A 7,934-nucleotide genomic window follows, 5' to 3' on the forward strand; every position below is an offset into this window, starting at 1 on the left:
GTCACCAGGTCAGTTTTGGGGAGCCTGTAGCCTGTCTAAATAGGTAAAATGCACCATCTGTCTACAAAAGTCTGCATGACTGGGGACTCTCCTTTGGCCCACATAAGCCATCATTTGAAAAACTTGCAATCTAAACAAACAAAACCATTCCTCAAATTATAAACTATATGTAATTTTAGGTCCACCCTAGTATATCACCCTCCCAGCAATTCTGCCTCAACTCTGACTCTTCAGACACTGGTATTCTTCATTTCCCGGAGACTGGCCCCAATGCGGAACTACAGACCGCTCAGGAACTCAAGGGAAAAAGTATGAAGAAGGCTAATAGTTAACGATATTTCAATACAGTTACATGTAAATTTCAGCATAGGCTTTGTCTCTTAGAAAATCTGAATACTTAAATGTCACAAAAACAGACTAAAAATATACATGCTGGCTTTAAGTAAGCCTTGAGAAGGAAATTGCCCACAAGAGCATGATTCTCAGTTTCCCTAATCGTTCTCCCCTACTGGGGAGTAGCTCGCCCTCACTACTGGCCCAATAATTCCTCATCACATGGGGAAAATGCAGGCTTTAGTCTTGATTTAAGACTGGATCGGCCTGGTTCCTCTCTTGTGCTTTTAGGCCTGTGGAGACTTGTTACTGATGGGAACCCCTAGTCAAAGATTGCTTCAGGCACAACGCAGGCAGGTCCCATTGCTTTGTAAAACTCTACCACTCCTTTCCCCAATAACTTCTCCATCAGATCTGACCTGTCACCCTCCTTGGCCCCTCTGATCGAAGATTGCTTCAGGCACAACACAGGCAGGTCCCATTGCTTTGTAAAACTCTACCACCCCTTTCCCCAATAACTTCTCCATCTAAGCTCAGATCTGACCTGTCACCCTCCTTGGCCCCTCTGATCTTGAAATTCCTTGCAACAGGAACTGCCAATTGCTGTAAATTATATGCTGCCTTGATGAGGAGAATGCTAATCCTTTGGGGTTTAGGAAGAGACCACGAAACCCGTTTTTGAGGGTGAGAGCACCCACATCAATTGGAGGTGGTGGGACACTACACTGCAGTCCTGAGCACCTTTCTTCCCAAAGACGTGGGACCCGGGGGTGGGGAAGGGACCTCCATGAATGAACTACCGCTTGTCCAGTTCCCACATTCATGGATATGGTCTCCTGAGAAAGCTGTCTGGTATTTCCTGGTCGGATCTGATATTATAGTATCATCTAGCTGTTCAACCGTGTACATTTCTATTCATGCAGAATATTTGCTTAATGAACTTCATTCCACTGGAGGCAGGAGAGTGGAGTGGTTAAACACAAGAACTTCGGAATCAGACAGCTGGGTTCAGTCATGCTTCTACACTAGACTGCCTGTGATGTTAGGCACGTTAATGAAAGGCTCTGCACCTCGGTTTCCCCATCTGACCCCCATAATGATAATAACTACTTCAGATGCATATAAAACGTTTAATACAGTGCCCAGCGCCTAGGAGGAGGTACTGTGTAAATGTTAACTAGTATAATGGCCTCCCACTCTCTCCCATCCCTTCCCAGTTCCCTAGCAGCCCCTTAAAGTTAAAGTGACTTGGTTTCACATTCTGTTTATCAGCAGTTTTGTCTTCCAGAATTTGAATTAATGTCCTTCGTGATGAAGATCGACATTTCAGCAAAGCATGCTGAATTGTTATAGTGGCTGTGGAAGGACATGTTTCTTCATTCATTTATCCATTCAGTCGCAAATATTTATTAAATGCCTACTCTGTCCCAGGGAGGGCACTGGGCACTGGGCGTGTACCGTGTAAGACAGACCAAGTGTTGCCCTCAGAGATGATAAAGTCTACTCAGGGAGACACGGTAACAGATAAATAAGTTAAGATCCAAATGCTAGTGCTGCTTAGGAGATATAAAGTGCACTGAAATGGAGGCGTTATTTAAATAGAGAGATTAGGAAGACTTCCCCGAGGAGGCATTTAAGCAGAGGCTTGAAGAATAAGAAGGAGCCTGCTTTGCTAGGAGAGCAGGGAAGGGGAAGAAGCTTTCAGAGAGAAGGAAGAGCAGATGCCAACACCTGAAAGTCAGATAAACTAGGCTGTCTGCTCTAGGAGCAGAAAGCAGGACCAAGTGGCTAAAGCCTTATGAAAAAGACATCCAGGCCCTGCGTTCAAACAGCTCTGGCCTGAAGAGGCTGTTATGTCTGATGCCAGTTTTCTACATAAAAAGGAAGATAGAGACTCAGAAGAACCGAGGTGAGGTTTGGGGGGAATTTAGGCCATACTCTCTACTCTTTTCCAACCTTCCAACTACCCCACTTATTAAGCATCTCCTAATGCCTTCATCCATGGTAGAATTGACATCTTCTGGGCTCCAGAAGTTAATGACAGCACTATAACCCATTACTGTGTTTATTCTTTCAATGCCAATCTACCTTATAGGACAATAGTCCTAGGAGAAATCTTATTAATCTTTGTAACACCAGCATCTAGCACAATACCTGTCCCTTAGTTGATGTCTTATGAATGTTTGTTGAATGAATGAATGACCACTAAATTTATTTTACTTACTATTGCCAGGCAACATGCATAGTGCTTTAAATATAGTAATTCAACTAGTCCTCTTTATATTACCTAAAGGTATCTACTATTGTTAGTGACATTTTTACCGAAGAAGTGAAGGCACAGAGAGGTTAAGTATCCCACTCAAGCTCTTAAAGTTGGGTAGTAGTTGAGCTAGGATTTCAACCCAGGCAATCTGGCTCCAAAGCCCCTGCTCTTAGCTTAGTTACTACAGCACTTCTCAAACTACTGTGCATGAAAATCCCTAGGGAACATGTTAAAATACACATTTTAGGGCCCCACTTAGAGTTTCTGATTGAGTAGTTTCATTACTTACCTATTGTTGCATAATTTTATTTATTTATTTTTTTAAATTTTATTTATTTTTCACAGAGAGGAAGTGAGAGGGATAGAGAGTTAGAAACATCGATGAGAGAGAAACATCGATCAGCTGCCTCCTGCACACTCTCCACTGGGGATGCGCCTGCAACCAAGGTACATGCCCTTGACCGGAATCAAACCTGGGACTCCTCAGTCCTCAGGCTGACGATCTATCCACTGAGCCAAACCAGCCAGGACTTGTTGCATAATTTTAGCCCAAAATTAGAAGCTTAAAACAATACAGATTTATCATCTCCCCATTTCTGTGAGTCAGTAATGTGAGCACAGCTCAGGTGAGTTCTCTGGCTCAGTCTTTCACAAGCTCCAATCAACATTTTGGGGGCTGCCCAGCTTGCTCAATGGTTGAGCTTGGACACATGAACCAGGAAATCACAGTTCAATTCCAGGTTAGGGCACATATCTGGGTTGCAGGCTTGATCCCTGGTAGGGGGTGTGCAGGAGGCAGCCGATCAATGGTTCTCTCTCATCATTGATGTTTCTATCTCTCTCTCCCACTCCCTTCCTCTCTCTTAAATCAATAAAAACATTTTTTAAAAAGGGAGAGAGAGAGAGAGAGAGAGAGAGAGAGAGGTCAGGGGGCTGCTGTTATTTCAAGGCTTGACTGGGGACGATCCCATTCCAAGCTCACTCACATGGCTGTTGGCCGACCTCAGGTCTTGGTTGCCTATCCGTTTCTTGCCACATGCACCTCCCAAAAGGCTATTCACAGCAGGGCAGCTGGCTTTCCTCATAGCAAATGAGTAAGCGAGAGAAAGAGTGTGTGTCCAAGACTGTAGCCAAGGTCTTTTGCAGCCTCATCTAGGAAGTGACATCCCATCACTTTTGCCTAGACTTAGGGTTCGCCTACCAAGGTAGTGTGGGGTGGGACCGAAGAATCTGTTATTTCTACTAAGCTCTCAAGTGATGATGCTGTGCCAGTACACTGTCCTGGAAAAAAAGAAGGCAAGAAGGAAGAGAGGGAGAGAGGGAGGGAGGGGGTGGGGGGAGTAAAGAAAGAAAGAAGGAAGGAAACCAGGGAACCAATCCTTGACTAGATTATATATTACATTTACATATATCCTTTCTCCACCCAGGCCAGTCCTCACTGCCTGCCACCTGTACCCCCAAGGCTCCTGTAAAAAATTGTCAAGAAGATGACTATGATCCCAGGAAACCAGATGTCCATTATGTCACTCCCCAGGAAACAATGGCCTGACCTGAAGTGGATACACCCTGACTTCCACTTTCTGTAAGTCTCCCCTCCAGGGGACAGAAACATTTCCCTGGCAGTCAAAAAACCTTGCCTAGTGAGTTACAGTCTCACAGAGCAAAGAGACATAATTTTTAAGAGATTCTCTTTCCTGTTCCCTTCTTGCAAGACGGTTTAGTAAGAGGAATGAACTTGAACTCCACTGGGGCCTTTAAGAAACTGACCCCCAGAATGACAGCCAAATTAAAGCAGATTTGCTTTTCCTGCCTAAGTTAAACAGGACTCTGTAGTTGATCTTCCCTTGGAGCAACTTGTCTGCCTTTGCTTCCTATCCCCTGCCTTTGCTTCTGACCCCCTGCTGCCTGGAGGGGAGGAGGAGGAGGCTCTGGAATGCTGGCTGGCTCTACTGGCAACTCAAGAAGCGTCCTGCAGCACACTGCCCTTCCCAGCCTGGAAGGAGGAGTGTGTGCTGCAGCTGAACAGCTGCTCAGGGTGCAGGGAGGTGAATGTTACTAAATATATGTTCTTACTGTACATTGGTGTGTCAAGAAAAATTATATCTCCTTGTTCTCCACTTGGATGTTCTTTAAAAAAAAAAATTTCTTACACAAGCACAGGGCACCTCTCAAGTCCTGCCCCCCACAGAAGCATCCAATGGCAGCCTAATTTATTCTTCTCCCCACACCCTTAAAATAAATGCCCTCTTGTTCTGACAGCTTCTGGTACATCCTACCAGTCCCACTACACACATTGCTTGGGTCTCTTAGTCTTGTTTTCCTACCAGCCTTTCTCGGGTGGAACTCAGGGTAACGTGCCTGAGATGGCCAGGGATGCGTCTCTCTAATATGCAGCCAGTCATCGAGGTGTCAGCGCTTTCTGTCATTTTTATCTCAACCATAAATCAATTTCCAGAAAACCATAAACACATTATATGTAACATGTGTGTGTGTACAGACGTGTGGCCTTAAATTAGATCATTAATATTGTGTGGATTGGGATGTTTCTAAACTCAGTCACTGATATGAATGGAGCATGGAGATCTGAGAGCCTTTCCTTAATTGAAAAGAAAGTGTCATGCACCACTTAGTCTCTTAATCGAAGGTGGGAAATTGATTTCCAAATTCACGAGGCCCAGGCTCTTAAATATTCTCTCAGCCACCAACATGAATTGACCCAGCCCCACAGTTGTTCCCTTCATTCCTCTCCTTACAGCCAATCCTTACCTCTTCTTTCCTTCACTCACACTGGGAACCAGAATGTCCCTATCTCCCCAACACATAAAGGAATGCAATGAATTTTTGTTGAGTGAATGGCAAAATAGATAAATCCATATTCTCAAGAAAAGCTAATGAAAATAATTTAGAGCAGATATATTGTCTAAGCTAAGACCTGCTTTAGGACAAACTGGTTTATTGAAATCTGACCAAAAATGGAGCACTTCCACAATGTTTATTAGTGCTGTGGAAGAAACATTTATAAAGTAAAAGGCCTCCTTTATTGAATCACCTTGTGAAGCGGATCATTCACCAGGTGTGACTCATTTCAGTACCTTGTTCATACTCCTGTAGTAATGCTGCTCCTGTCCTATTTCAATTGTTGATTTACACACAGAAGTCTCAGAAGGACCATTAACTTCATGAGGACAAGGATGATCTAGTTTTCACCTCTGTGTTCAGGACACTTAGCACAGTGCCTGACACACTAAGTGCTTGTTAAATGTATGCTGAATAAATTAATGAAGGAATGCGTCAATTCCTAATGTAATGTAACAATCTAAATTTACTAAGAGTTTGGGGAGAAGAAAGGATTAGACACAAATACCACTTAAAAATTAAGCAGCCTGATAAAAATCAACTTTGACATGATACAGGCCAATAGGAGAATGGGATTTTCTTTACAGTAAGTAGATTTTCACTCATTTTCCAGTGCTGCTTATAATCAGTAAAAGGAGGCACACATTTAGAATAGCTTTTCATTTCTACAAGCCCACTTGCCCTATTTTCAATAGGTGTACTACTGGCTGAGGCTCATTTTCAAGAGCAAATTCTTCACCCAAGTATTCAATTTCTTTAGCTCTTGTGAGAGGTCATTAACTGTCCCAGAATGACTGTCCCTCTAGTAACAAAGGGGCCCCAAGGTCAAGCAACCATTGTCAAGTTATGCATCCCAGCCATCTTCTGGCCCTGCTGAGGTGGTAGAGCTGGGAGGTCAGCTGCCTCAGCTATGTGTGCCCGCCTGTCTCCTCTGGCTTCAAAGACAACAATATCAATACACTGTTTCCCTTTTTAAAAAAGGTTTCTGTTGTTGGAGACAAGAAAAGATAATATTTACTATAAAACTAGCCTATCAAAGAAAACTGTTTTACCCTTTGGAAGCTAGAATGATTGTCTTAACAATCATTCTTGTTCAACAAAAATAACCTATAAGAGCTGAGCCTCCTTTCCCTTTTAACAATAACTGAAGTCTAGGAGCCATGCAGCTGCATGGATATTATCTGTGGTCAACAGAAAAGAGGTCTTTTTCTCCCACTCACTCCTCCAAATGCAAGTATGTACTAAGCAACCACAATATGAATATAACTTCATGTCAGAAGGGATCTACCTTTCCAGGTATCTCATATCCTCCTGCAGGTTCAACATTCAGAGTCCTGGAGGCCAACCAAAAAATGATATATTTTTTAAAGCTTCTGATTTTGTGGCTGAAATGATTATAAAGAACAAACTTTGAAAAACAGATTAACTAACAAAATATAATAATAGTGGAGAGTCATACTTTTTCTTTCTCTGGCTGGTTTCTGATGCAAGTAATAGCCCATGCAAACACAAAGTGGTTTAATAAACGTCTGTCTGATCATTAGCTCCTCACTTAACAGGTGGTCTGGAGAGCGACATTGGTTGGTGAAGCAGGTCAGCAACATCGACAGGAATCCAGAGTCTTCCCAGCTCCCCGTTTTGCCATCTGTCATGTGCCAGTGACGTCTGCAGTCATGCTGCAACATGTCTACCCCAGCTCCAGGCATCTTGTCACGTAACCCTGATCCAAATCAGGGAGAACAGGAAGGCACGGCAGCTTCTGTTTGTGCTAGTCTTTTTCTTATTGAAGAGGATAATTGTCCCAGAACATCCCCCACCAGTGGTCCTCTTACATTTCACACTGGAACTGGGTCACAGGGCTACCAATCATCAGCAAAAGAGAAAACAATGACCAATGGCCATGATTGGCTGCATTAGTCTGGGTTCCAAGAGAAGATTTATAATGAGAGATTTACTGGAAGGAATTGGCTTACATGATAATGAAGGTTGAGACATCTCAAAATCTGCACTCAGCAAGCTAGAGACTCAGGAGAGCCCATGGCATAAGTTCCAGTCTGGATCTGAAGGGAGAAGACTGATGTCCCAGGTCAAAGACAGGTCAAGACAAAATTGTTTCTAACTCTGCCTCTTTGTTTGATTCAGACTTTCAACAGATTGAACGAAGTCATCCACCTTGGGGAAGGCAATCTGCTTTATTAAACCTACTGATTTAAATACTAATTTAATCCAGAAACAAGCTCACAGACTTACTATAGTTTAACCAAATGTGTGGGCACCCCATGGCCCAATCGAGTTAACATAAAATTAACCACTGCATTGGCTTAGACCAGGGGTGGGCAAACTTTTTGACTCGAGGGCCACAATGGGTTCTTAAACTGGACTGGAGGGCCGGAACAAAAGCATGGATGGAGTGTCTGTGGGAACTAATATAAATTCAAAGTAAACATCATTACATAAAAGGGTACAGTCTTTTTTTTTTTTA

Source organism: Myotis brandtii, unplaced genomic scaffold, assembly GCF_000412655.1.
Source record: "Myotis brandtii unplaced genomic scaffold, ASM41265v1 scaffold931, whole genome shotgun sequence".
NCBI classification, from domain to species: Eukaryota; Metazoa; Chordata; class Mammalia; order Chiroptera; family Vespertilionidae; genus Myotis; species Myotis brandtii.